The sequence below is a fragment of the Astatotilapia calliptera genome, chromosome 3, assembly GCF_964374335.1.
Source record: "Astatotilapia calliptera chromosome 3, fAstCal68.1, whole genome shotgun sequence".
NCBI lineage: Eukaryota > Metazoa > Chordata > Actinopteri > Cichliformes > Cichlidae > Astatotilapia > Astatotilapia calliptera.
Window position 1 is genome coordinate 18,298,018 of NC_137424.1, and position 13,658 is coordinate 18,311,675.

The window sequence follows — 13,658 nt, forward strand, 5'->3', positions numbered from 1 at the left end:
CATGCAGTTGTGAGTAATACTCCACAGATTATATGAGTTTACAGTAGAACAGCAATGTTGTCTATTTCTTTACTACAGGAAAATAATGAAGAAACATTGACAGCTGTTACAGAGGAGGAAGCAACAGAGACACTTTATGAGGTTTACATCTTTTAATACTTTGTGTACAGGAAACACAGGTGACCAATAAAGCCAGTTGAACAAAAAACCTGTTTATTCTTCTTTCAACATGTTGAGGTGATGGGTCAAAAGAAATGATTGTGACATATGGTGTCTCTGACTGCTCTTCCATCTTGTATGTCCGTGGGAGGGTCAGGATGTTCATGGTTTGGATCACTGCTGATGTTTGGTTCAGAAGGACAGTGTTCTCCTCTAATTGTGGCAATGTTGTGAAGAATCACACATGCCACAATAATGTCACATGCCCTTTCTGGGGTGACCCTGAGTCTTTGCAGGCACTGGAACCGGGCCTTAAGCATTCCGATAGTCATTTCAATTCTGGCTCTTGTCCTGCAATTAGCCAGATTATATCGCTGCTGTGGGCCCGGTTCAGGGTCAGGGTAAGGGGTAAGCAAATAGGGTAAACATGGATACCCCCTATCACCAAGCAAGTAGCCAGTGAACTCTCCTAAGACAGAAGGATACACTTCAGTTCAAATGTCCCTGAAGCAATTGGTCTTTATATATTTTAAAGTATTCTCAACTCACCATGTCCAAATTTTGTGCTCAGTGTACATTCACGGAATATTTGTGAGTCATGGACAGAGCCTGGCCACTTGGCTTCCACATTTGAGATAATGTTGGCAGCATCACATATGATCTTCACAGTGCAGAGAACACAAATTAGCATCCATTACTATAATGAAATAATTTGTTAGTTTGACATGCTACAGGGAACTATGTACCTGTACATTAATGCTGTGGAAAGACTTCCTGTTCACATAGTCTCCTTCATTTACTGAAGGAGCAATGATTGGAATGTGAGTGCCATCTGTACAGCCAATCACGCCTGGGAACCCTGAAAATAAATGTGCAATTTAAGTAGTAGTCCAAGTATCACCACATCATACATTAAGTTTTGGTCATCCTGATACCTGCAATTTTGTGGCATCCCTCTTTGATAAATCTTGTGGGTCTGTGACCGGGGAACACCACAGACGAGTACAGGAGACGTTTCAGTGCAACTGTAACATTCCTGACTGCCCGACAGACGGTAGCCTTGGAAACGTGCTCAGCGTCACCAATATTATACAGAAAGCTCCCGTTTGCAAGAAACCGAAGTGCAATACAAATAATATGCAATGAAATGAGAGCATGTCCGCGATGTGTCACATGCGTAATATATGGCCTGAGGATGTTATCCAAATAACTTATAGATTGTGCTGAGAAACGGTAACGTTCACACAGAAAATCATCAGGAAATGATAAAATGTCCAAACGCGCTCTGATCACTCTCTCCCGGCGGAGAGCTCTGCGGAGAATTTGGGCTTCACGATCTACTGGCTCTTCAAGGAAGTGGCACGCCATGTCCGACACTTCCTACAGTCAGGTTTCCGACAAAGGGGCGGAGACAGTCAGGGTTAGTTGTAGTAAACCTGCTAGGGGGCAGGTTAGCTTCACGGAGTGTGTCGTCATAGTGACTCACTCAGGCTGCAGCTGAACTCGCTTTGTGAAACCGAAAACCCAGAGTTTTCGTTAACTCAGGGTATACTTACTCAGTTTTTCCACTAAACCGGCTTCCTGAAACAGGGCCCAGGTTAATACTTGAAAAGGCTGCAGCGATACACAAAAATATCATCAATATTCTGTTTACTTGGTGACAACGTCGCTTTTAGCCTTCAATCAGAAAGCCTGACGTTGGCTAGTTAAGCATCGGGCTAACGTTTAACGCTTTCACTTGAGGGAAGTAACTCGTATTACTGCTACTGCTGTGTAATCTTGGTTCAATTCACAGCATATTCTACAAGTTACCCTGCAATAACTAACTGTTAGAATAGCGCCACCGTATTGTATCGCACTGAGTGCACTTCAATCCTTTATCCCGCGAGTTTGCTAGCTAGCAAAATAATAATACCAATTTTAAACAAATAACATGTGTAACGTACACACTCGAGAAAATTATTTACTAGTACTTACGCAAACTCCCCCGTTGTGAAAACGTACAAATCCTTCTTGTATTTTTCGTTTTCCAGCAAACACTCATTAAAACGGCCTCCAGGCACATTAGCGCACTCACCCCCGACTGATCAGGGAGGGGGTGAGGGGTCACACATTGAAACAGACTAACGTGCAGAGGTACAGCCCAGGCAGAGAAATGTTGCTTTTAGACTTTGCGACTCGTTTTATTTCTCTATCTGATAAGAAAACTATTCAATCAGATAGTTATTTGTGGTGAATGAAATACGGTTACAGTTTCAAGAAGTTTTAAGCACCAAATCTGAAATCCAAGCACTGCAATATTAAAATCCAATTCAATTTCTTGTTTGCTCCGAAATCTACGACATGACTATATACAGAAAAGCTTGACATGGTATGCAAAAAAACCCCCGAAGACAATACAAATACAAATACATGAACAAAAAATGTTTTAACTGTCAGTTATGTCATTTTAAAATTTTCCAAAACTAACATTTTCTTTGATTGACTGATATTAAATTGATTAGGGTCAAGTTTAGTGTGAACAATATTACACAAACAACCACGTGTGTGCGCATGCGCACATATGAGAATCCCTTCGATCACTTCTCATATGTGCGCATGCGCACATATTAGAATCCCTTCGATCGCTTGTGACGCGGTAACTTTGCTTTGATCCTTTCTGACGTCATAACTTTGCTTTGATCCCAAAACCCATAAATAGGAGCGCTCACCTGTTACTTTATGCTTAACGGACGTTGACCTGCAGCAACTGAAACCCTTTCGAGAAGTTTTGAGAGCAATTTACGAGAGAAACCAAAACAAGTTCAGTTTTGTTTCTCACCAATCCACAGCGCAAACAGACACATTACACCATGTCAGCCAACCCATCCTTCGGCTCAGATGAGCTTGGAATATCTAAAGGGACCATTTTGGGAGATCACCACATGGTGGAGGCTTTCCTTGGAGAAGGAAGCTTTGGTGTTGTAACGAAATGTCGCGATACAAAAAACAACAAAACGGTTGCTATTAAAGTCAACAAGAGAAACCCTGAAATTCTGCTCCAGGCAAAACTGGAAATTTTCATCCTGGAGCAGCTACGACGCTTGGATCCAGACAGGTGCAACATTGTCGAATGGAACGGCTATTTCCTCGATGGAGAGCGCATTTGCTTGAATTTCGAACTCCTCGACCAAAGCCTGTCAGACTACATAGGGGACCGGAATAACCAAGGTCTCCCAATGAGAGAAATCAGGCCAATTTTGAATCAGCTCGCAAATGCTCTGTTCCACCTGGGTTCTGTGGGAATAGTGCATGCTGACCTCAAACCTGTCAACATCATGGTTGTGAACCGCAGTGAGTCTCAAGTCAGAGTCAAACTTATAGACTTTGGCATCGCATGTAACACCTCTGCAGTGATTCCTGGTGACTGTGTGGGGACAATTGGTTATTGTGCACCTGAGATTATGCTTGGCACTCCATATGATGAAGCAATTGACATGTGGTCTCTGGGGCTGGTAGCTGTGGAGCTTGCTACAGGGGTGCCTCTCTATCCTGGGGAAGACGATTATGACGTTTTGAAATTCATAATTGAAACCCAGGGTCAGCTACCAGATCATCTTCTAGAGTCTGGCTTGTACACTGACAGCTATTTCATCGAGGATAACCACAACGAACAGCGCTGGACATTTAAGACCCCAGAACAATTTCAATACGAGACAGATTATCGATCCAAGGAAACTCGATCGATAAAACTTAAGTGTCTCGATGACCTCGAACAACTGCTGAAGGTTAGGCGAGGACTGGAAAATGGCCAAACATTATTTGTAAGGCTAATCAAAGAAATGTTGGCCTTGGATGCAAATCAGCGCATAACACCCTCGGAGGTTCTGAAGCATCCCTTTTTCGACCCTGGCCTCTCAAGGAGAACCCCCTGCACGGACATGAATAGTACAGGGGGAGAACTCCTTGTGCTCTCTCAGCAGCCTTCAAGCTGGAAAAGTCATGGATCGCAAAAATTCAGCTGCAGTTTCCAAAACTCAGTTGAATTTCCTCAAAAAAGAGACATCAACACCTCAGCCAACCCATCTGCCTCTGAAGATGATCTTCAAATAACGAAAGGGACCATTTTAGGAGATCACCACGTGGTAGAGGCCTTCCTTGGAGAAGGAGGCTTTGGTTTGGTAACCAGATGTCGCGATACAAAAAACAACAAAACGGTTGCTATTAAAGTCAACAAGAGCGACCCTGAAATTCTGCTCCAGGCAAAACTGGAAATTTTCATCCTGGAGCAGCTACGACGCTTGGATCCAGACAGGTGCAACATTGTCGAATGGAACGGCTATTTCCTCGATGGAGAGCGCATTTGCTTGAATTTCGAACTCCTCGACCAAAGCCTGTGGGACTACATTGGGGACCGGAATAACCAAGGTCTCCCAATGAGAGAACTCGGGCCAATTTTGCATCAGCTCGCAAATGCTCTGTTCCACCTGGGTTCTGTGGGAATAGTGCATGCTGACCTCAAACCTGGAAACATCATGGTTGTGAACCGCAGTGAGTCTCCCGTCAAAGTCAAACTCATAGACTTTGGCCTCGCATGTCCTGCTTCTGCAGTGATTCCTGGTGACCGTGTGGGGACAATTGGTTATTGTGCACCTGAGGTTATGCTTGGCATTCCATACGACAAAGCAATCGACATGTGGTCTCTGGGGCTGGTAGCTGTGGAGCTTGCTACAGGGGTGCCTCTCTATCCTGGGGAAGACGATTATGACGTTTTGAAATTCATAATTGAAACCCAGGGTCAGCTACCAGATCATCTTCTAGAGTCTGGCTTGTACACTGACAGCTATTTCATCGAGGATAACCACAACGAACAGCGCTGGACATTTAAGACCCAAGAACAATTTCAATACGAGACAGATTATCGATCCAAGGAAACTCGATATATAAAACTTAAGCGTCTCGATGACCTCGAACAACTGCTGAAGGTTAGGCGAGGACCGGAAAATGGCCAAACATTATTTGTAAGGCTAATCAAAGAAATGTTGGCCTTGGATGCAAATCAGCGCATAACACCCTCGGAGGTTCTGAAGCATCCCTTTTTCGACCCTGGCCTCTCAAGGAGAACCCCCTGCACTGACATGAATAGTACAGGGGGACAAAACCTTGTGCTCTCTCAGCAGCAATCATCGTTTGGGTGGCCAGAATTCTAGGGGAGCTAGAAAATTCTTGTGGAAAAAAAGCCCAAAACAATAACATCAACAAAAACAACCAATGAATATGGTCTTAAACTTGGGCACAATTTGGCTTGAAATCCATCAACTAATCTCTCAATATTCAAAGCGGAACAGCAGACAACTTACCATCACATCAGTCCTTCAATCAGACCTACAACAAACGTCTTCCTTCTCTCACCCCAACCGGTCGCAGCAGATGGCCGCCCCGACCTGAGCCTGGTTCTGCCGGAGGTTTCTTCCTGTAAAAAGGGAGTTTTTCCTTCCCACTGTCGCCAAAGTGCTTGCTCATAGGGGGTCATATGATTGTTGGGTTCTCTGTATGTACTATTGTAGGGTCTACCTTACAATAATACATACAGCCTTGAAGTGAGTGGTGATGTGATTTGCTGCTGAATGAATTGGGAACTAATTGGAAATCTGGATATTAATTAAATAAACCTGCTTTGAGCATCAATTAATTCTTGTTTTAAATTCTTTATAAATATATAAATATAGTGCCACTCTTCTACTGTTTAAATTGCAACTGTTTAAAACTGACTAATTTATTCATACACTTGAGCATAAACACACGCACAGTAAATGGCCTGTATTTGTACAGCGCTTTACTTAGTCCCCAAGGACCCCAAAGAGCTTTACACTACATTCAGTCATTCACACATTCACACACTGGTGATGGCAGCTACATTGTAGCCACAGCTGCCCTGGGGCGCACTGACAGAGGCGAGGCTGCCGGACACTGGCGCCACCGGGCCCTCTGACCACCACCAGTAGGCAACGGGTGAAGTGTCTTGCCCCGGGACACAACGACCGAGACTGTCGGAGGCGGGGCTCAATCTGGCAACCTTCCAATTACAGGATGAACTGCGAACTCTTGAGCCACGATTGCCCTATATACACATATACTTTACAGTACTAGTCAGTGCTTACATACTAGTTCTTTTCCCTACTTTTTCATGCTTACTGGTACAAATGCCTGTTACTAGAGTTAAATGCTATCAATGTATTCTCACAGTTATGGAACTGTACAAATGCATACAAAATAACGCTCACGTAAACATAACTGTGCACTAGTTTGCCCTTATTGCTGCAGTTTGTTTCAAGTTGTTCTCTCACACACACACACACACACACACACACACACACACACACACACACACACACTATGTAACGTTTCAGCAAGAAAATACCGCCCCTCCCCCCAACAGTGACACCACCACCACTAGTCTGCACAGCTGACATGAGGCAGCATGGATCCATCCTTTCATGCTATTTATGCCAAATTCTGACCCGACCATCTGCATGTCAGAGCAGAAATCAAGACTCATCAGACCAGGCAACATTTATCCAATCTTCTCATGTCAAATTTTGAGAACTGTAGCTTCAATTTCCTGTTCTTAGCTGACCAAAACGCTCTTCTGCATTCTTTGGTTGCAACAAATGGTTGTATGAGCTACGGTTGCCTTCCTATCAGACATTTTTCTCTGACCGTTGACATCAATAAGGCAGTTTTTCCAAGAGAACTGCCTTTCACTGGATATTTTCTCATTTTTGTCACCGAAAAGGGTGTCTGTGTTACTTCTTGTCTTATATATATTGTCTCTGTTTTCCTCTGTCCTTTGTCAGTGTCTGTTCACCTACCCCTGTGTCTCCATATTCCCAGTGTTCAAGGTTTCCGAGTGTTTTCCCAGTTTAGGTTTTCATGGTTGGTTCTGTTTGCTACTCAGCCAGAATAAACAGCTCGCTCTTTTTAAAAGTAGGCTCCAGAATGGATGATGGCATGTTCGCATGTCTTTATGCAACACTGAGTGTGCTGAACTAAAGGTAGGCCTAGTTTCATTTTCATGGTCATTATTATCATGACAATGATTACGCCTTATTCTGATTATTTCTCCCTTTTGGAGATGTAACATTTACATGAGGGGTGTAGGAACATTTCCCCCTAAATATTTTTAGATAAATTTTTGTTGAAGTCACTGTTTTTGTCGTATTGATGATGCAGCTAGAATAAGTGCTTTTAAATAAAAGAATAACCATTCAAAGTGCTCAGTGGTGAAACTGTAACTCTTTCAGAGTTTGACAGCTGGACAAGTGATGCCGTATTTAAAGAAACATGAGATGAGTGCAGCATATTATCTGAACAGAGATCATTCAATGAGCAAGAATAAACACTGAAAGAGAAACACTTCACTGTTGATTATCATATGAAGTCTAATAAAAGCTGTTAATCTGTTAATATCCTGCTAATCTGCATACAGCAAATACAGAACATGCGACTTTAAAGCATCCAGCAAAGTGATAACTGTCCTCTGCCCACTAAGTAGTGACTCTACAAAAGATTATTTTCAATATCATCTTTATATTATATTTAGTTATTCTCCAGCGCAACAATGTAAGGAGCTCTGTGATTGGTTAGGAAAGGACAGACTGGCCACCTCGATTTTTCTTCACTGCACATTGATCCATAGCTTTGCTCTGTAAAGGCTAACAAAGTGCTTTTGCTTTACAAAGACATTCAGCGTCGGTATTCACTCTTTTAAAATGCCACTGAACACTGGAGTGAAATGGAGCCCTGATCCTCAGAGTTTTATTGTTGCTAACATTTCTTATAGATAGCACAGATAGTGCCCCACTGCAGTAATCACTCATGTCTAGATATTCCTGTTAAAAATGAGTTTTTCCTCCCCACTGTAACATGGCAAACATAGCAAACGGATAATCCAGCTGAAGCTTCAGACAGCCGTCAGACAGTGAAACACTGCCATCTGCTGGACGCGAATAACAAAGACGCTGCTTTGACGGGTGAGGGAGTTTCAACAAGTCTGCAACGACTCAAGCATCAAACTACAGAACTATTCTAGCGGACATGGTGCTCTAATGACTGCTTCATTAACGCAGGTCAGAAAGGATCAAACATATCAATAAATCATAAAACACAAAACGTCTCTTATTGCCCAGGGCTCAGGAAGTGAGTGTGTTCCTTATAGCCCAACACGTTCTCACTCCCAACTCGTCAAACGTGTGACGCATGGTCAGGCTCCCTCTGCTTCACTTATGGACCATATGGACCACCAGGTAAGACCATTTAAACGGACAGCATTTATAGAATGACTATTAAAAGTCAGCGAGTGTCAGTAATGTTAATGTGGTTATGTTAGTAATACACCGAGTGCTAATATAACAGCTTTAAGATGCATTTGTAGATATTATTACGTGTTTTACCGTCTTTATGGTGCTAGCTTAAAGTTACGGTGTAAACGTTAGCTTATATTGGAGGAAAGCTGTTACTGTTTAAACGATGTTAGCACAGAAATATTAGCTTCTGTCATGACTGATGAAGTTACTAGTTAATAAAGTTTCCAGTAAAGTGTTTAATCGCAGCCACAGACTGACAGCAAATATCTCGATTAGCTTCAGTGCATCTGTAATAAATATGTGCAAGTTTCAGTGCTTCGTTTAAACTGTATGATACTTATACTGACCCAGGGTCAGTGTAAAATACAATCCTAGCTGTGTGAACAAAGCCTGGCTGCTTTAATCCTGCATGACAAACCTCAGGATGCAGGTTATTATTACTCTTTCCTGCTGGCACACCTGTCACACCTGAGAGTCAGCTAGAAACTCACAGTGACGTGGACATCATGCAAAGACTGCCAGACTCTGTAATACTGCAAATGATCAGTGACTCAGGTTATCACTAAACTTTAAACGGCACCTCTGTGTCTCTGTGTGCTGAACATCTAGGATTGAGTCAGGCTGCATTGACTGTGGGACTTTAATGTGTTAAAAGCAGGTTGAAGACGGCTCAGAAACATTTGAAGATTAAAATTTAGCATTATGGCTGCTGGTGGTTTGTAAAGCCTCTACTCAGCTGTATTTTTGTTACTAATTTATGTTTGTTGTTGTTTAACACAGATTTCAGAAGAGCAAATATGCTTAATAGTTTAACTAGATTTCATTTGTCAGTGTGGGACTGCTGAGTCACCTGAAGAACTCATTTCATTCATTCTCCACATGATGTTCATTTACAGAAATGTTTCACAGGAACTGATTTCTCCCAAAGGGTGAACTAGTGTGTTTCCATAGATTACCTCTGTATGAATGTACTTCTTAAATGAAGGCAAGTGTTTGTCCTTTTTTGTTCCTCAGGTACAGTACGTGATATCAAGGGCAGGCGGTCATCACTGGGGGTAGACAAGAAGCAGACGTACTTCCAAGAGGGAGCTGCAGTGAGGTCAGAGGTCAGAATCTGAAACAGCTCAGGTTTATATTTTAGAGGTTATAAAAAATCAAAATGTATTATTTAAAGAAACCTTTAAATAATAGTCATAATTATGATTATTATAAGAAATATCAAACATTTAAGTGGATTTTCTGTTACACATATCGTGTTAGCCCTGCAATAAACTGGCAGCCTGTCTTTGTCCTGTATCAGCTGGGATAGGCTTCATCCTCCTGCAACCCTGAATTGGATACATTGTATTCCAATTATGTAATCTGATCATTTACAAACTCAAGGTATCTAATCAAAATGTAAGTGATGCCGCCCTTGACAGACAGGGAGATTTTATTCCTCAAAGACCATCATCCAGTCGAAGTACTAGTTGCCACGTGGTCAGTGTTCTCACAACCATTGATTTTATCTCACAACTTGTTTTCACCAAAGAATTTCAGTAAGTAAATATTCTTCAATCTCTTTTTCCCCCCAGTGTCTGCAGATCAGCATCAGTGTCCACGTGAAGAACCTAGTTATGTTGCCAGTGTCAACCCAACAAAAGGTACTTTACCTTCTTGTATATATTGTGATTCCTTTACTTTTATATTTGTTGTTATAGTTGAGTTAGGCAGGGCTTTTGTGCAGTCCTAAGAAACATACTGCCTAGAGTGTTTTTCACTTTGTGGAAGAGTTTCTTTATTTTTTTTCTGTTAGTGTGTGGAACTGAGGTGCTTCGTCAGGAGCTCCTTCAGTTGTTGGAGGATGGAGAAGAGGACGCAGCCATGACTTGTGAGACGTCGTCTGAGTCAGCTGCTACTCACTGGGCGATCAGAAACATGGTGTCCTTGCTAAAGTGGAAAGAGGCCAGGCCTTGTCTTATAGACAATATGTTAGCTACTCTGGATCCACAGTCACACCGTGTGTGTCAGTGTGGCAAACAAGTAGTTGTGAGGTGTCTGGACTGCCTGCCTCTTCCATTCCTTTGTGCTGACTGTGATATTGCAGTTCACACACGCTTTGTCCTGCACAGCAGAGAGGCAGTAACAGGAGGGTTTTTGCAGCCTTCATCAGAGTTTCACAATCCAATATGTACGGTTTTTAAGTCTTATGCATTTATTGCTATGTACTATGAGTGTGTGCTGTTATTGTATATTTATTGTGTATCATTTAATTTCCAATTCTTTTTATATATATTGTGTGTTTTTAATGTTAGTTCGGCTGTTGGCTGTGCAAAGACCAGACTGTGTGTGACTGCCCAGCAGGTAACGTTGAGGTTTCACCCGGTGCAATTGTGGCTCTTGTAACCATAAATGGTAAGTTGCTCTTTTGTCACACAGTGCATACACAATAGATGTGTTTGCAGGTTTTATTGCAAATTGTACATTGCTACATTGTTTTGAATTACCCTCGGCCCGCAGTATATGTGGGCACCTGTCAAAGGTCATTTGGATTTACCAGACCGCTTTGAAAACAACATGGGAAAAAATGAATGTCTTTGTTGAGCCATGACTGGATTTCTCCTTATCCTTCCTAAAGGCCGTTATAACCTTGCACTGCCAGTGGTGAGCTGCACCAGCTGTGGCCTAATGTGGTCCCCCTCAGTTAAGGACTTCCAGGGTGGTGGATATTGGCCTGGCACCTTAAATTTCTGCACCCTGTTTTCAATGGATGTCTTTCAGTCTTTCTATGACATTAAGAAGCTGCAGCAGGGATGTCACTTAAGGCCTTTGTCAAAGTGCTGGATGAACGAACAGCCCATTTTGGAAGGGTGAGTTTCTAAATTTGTCAAGTTTAAGGAAATTGTGCAAATCAATGTTTATGATGACTGTCCGTGAATATTCTGTTGTTTGTCCTCTACTTAAAAGACTGGCCGAATATCAGCTGATGCCTTCAGTAAAAGTTTCTTGGAGTGGAGTGCTGTAAAGTGTGAGGTGGACAGGATGTGCAAGGAGCCATGCTTTAGCTGCCCTGCCTGCACTCCAGACATGCTCGCCGTCTCAGTTGATGGAAACTGCAAGCTTTATCGCTTTCAATCAAATGCAAGGTACGTTATGCATTGTGTACATAAATCAAATATGGATTTGTACAAAAATTGTATTTTGATGTTTCTTTTCAAACAACTGTCACCGTGTTCGTTCAGCACTTCAGAGCAGGGGAACTTTGAAGGTGTCTTCATTGAGAAAGATGAGGAAGTTGCTGAGTTTGTGAAATACATCCAGAGACACACAAATGATGTAAGATACACATATATATCAGTGCTGTCAGCGTTAATCTTGTTAAAATGACGTTAACGCCATAACCATATACTCATACGTGTGTGTGTGTGGATACATATTTGGATGGGTGGATATTTATTTTGTTTTTCTCTTGGTGTTGTCGTAATACTATTTACTTGACTTTATCTTAATGTGTACTTCATTTTGAGTAGCTCACACTTGGATGTGCGAGGTATACTGCAGCTTGTAGTCTTGGATACGTTTAAGACATTTTGTTATAAGGTTGAATGAATTCAGCAGTCATGTATTGTGACCTCCTTTCTATAGATCAAATGGGGAGGTGCGTTTCAGGATGGGGCCGGTTCTACAGTTGGAGAAGAGGTGGAACAAGTAAACAGTTTCCTGTCTAGGGCGGCCATCACAACGAAGTACATGTCTAAAGCAGGTGTATGTCTGTGTGTGAGATTCCACTCAGTCTCCTGCTCATTCATTCTTATTTGTATACTAACTGAAATGCAGGGCGAACAGACATGCTGAGCCTCCTGGCTTTGGGCTGGAACAAAAGGAAAGTGGAACAACTGGGCCGCACTTTGAGCCAGAGATATCTAAAGGTCATTTTTTCAACACCCATTTTAATGTGTGTGGTAATGGGGGGGAAACACCAGTACTCTAAAAATGTCCATATGAATGACATTTATTAATGTATTCTTAGATCATAAGGATCTTTAGAGAACAAGTGGAGAGCCTGAATGCGAGCAGAAATGAGCTGGGTGTGGATGACGACACACTGCAGCAATGGGCTGAAGGTGAGTCTCAATATAATGCACTCGTGTATAACAACAGGACCCACCATGGCCTCATTAAAGAACTTAGAGTTAAGATCTTTCTGACAGTGTCAACAAACAATGAAAAATAAGCTTGTAAAAGCAGAATTGATGGCAGAGTTGTTGCGTTTGATCAAATTGGATTGGACCTGGGTTGAAGTGATGTCGTACTAGTTGGTTTTATAAAGCTGAACACCAACATACTTGTTATCTCATGATAATGCAGCACATGAAGGCTCCAGATGTCTTATAATGAATATCATCAAGTCAGTGATTACAGAGTCCACTGTAGTTTGGTGACTGTTACTCATCCTGTGTTCTGATTAATATTCCTCTCACTTAGAAACGGATCAAACTGATGGCAGCCTTGGAGCGTTGCAGGCACGAGTAGAGCAGCTTGTCGTCATCATCAGAGTGCGAACACAAAGTCTTTACAGACAAAATGGTGTCCCAGTTTCTTTGAAACGGACCGTTTGATGCTCAGTTTGTACAGCTTGTACAGCTACTTTGTAAACAGAATAAAATCAGATCCAGGTTTGTTTGAGCTGGATGTGATTTGTTCTAGCAAACGAATTGATGAGTGTAGATTAAAATGTAAATATATGCATTATGTGAAGGTGTTCCTTTTTATGATTATTTACAGATAGCAACAAGAGGCGACACAGAATTCACAAGGTCATCTTAGATGAGAAGAAACGCTTGGCGGCTGCTGTTGACGACTACAACAAGGAAACAAGCAACAAAGCAAATCGTATCCAGTGATGCCCTCATGCAGAGCGACGTTTGGCCCTGGCAGAGCACAAGTGAACGTAAGCTCTTGATTTCTAAATATCCTTTTTAAACAAACTCCCAGTATCTGAGCAGCAGTTGAATGTTTTGTTCTTGAATCATAATATGCTGCTATGTTTTCCCATCTGATGTTGTTAAACTGCAGCTGCTGCTGACCTCCGGACAAAGAGAAAGGTCTTTGAGAAGGTGATGGCTGTGAGGCGCCTGAGAGAGGAGGAGATGATCCTTTGCAGGGAGATGCAGC

The 13,658-nt window shown here is 42.2% G+C and overlaps 1 protein-coding gene and 1 long non-coding RNA gene across 2 annotated transcripts in view; both read right to left on the reverse strand.

Annotated features, from left to right (window-relative positions):
* The window catches only part of LOC145425244 (ribonuclease inhibitor-like), a 206,948-nt gene that overhangs the window by 58,396 nt on the left and 134,894 nt on the right, over window positions 1-13,658 (reverse strand). The window lies entirely within an intron of this gene.
* LOC145425303 (uncharacterized) lies at window positions 134-1,744 on the reverse strand. Its single transcript, XR_013905968.1, has 3 exons — window positions 906-1,744; window positions 709-820; window positions 134-628 (listed from the first exon to the last, which is right to left on the reverse strand). It is a non-coding gene; the product is annotated as an uncharacterized LOC145425303 (long non-coding RNA).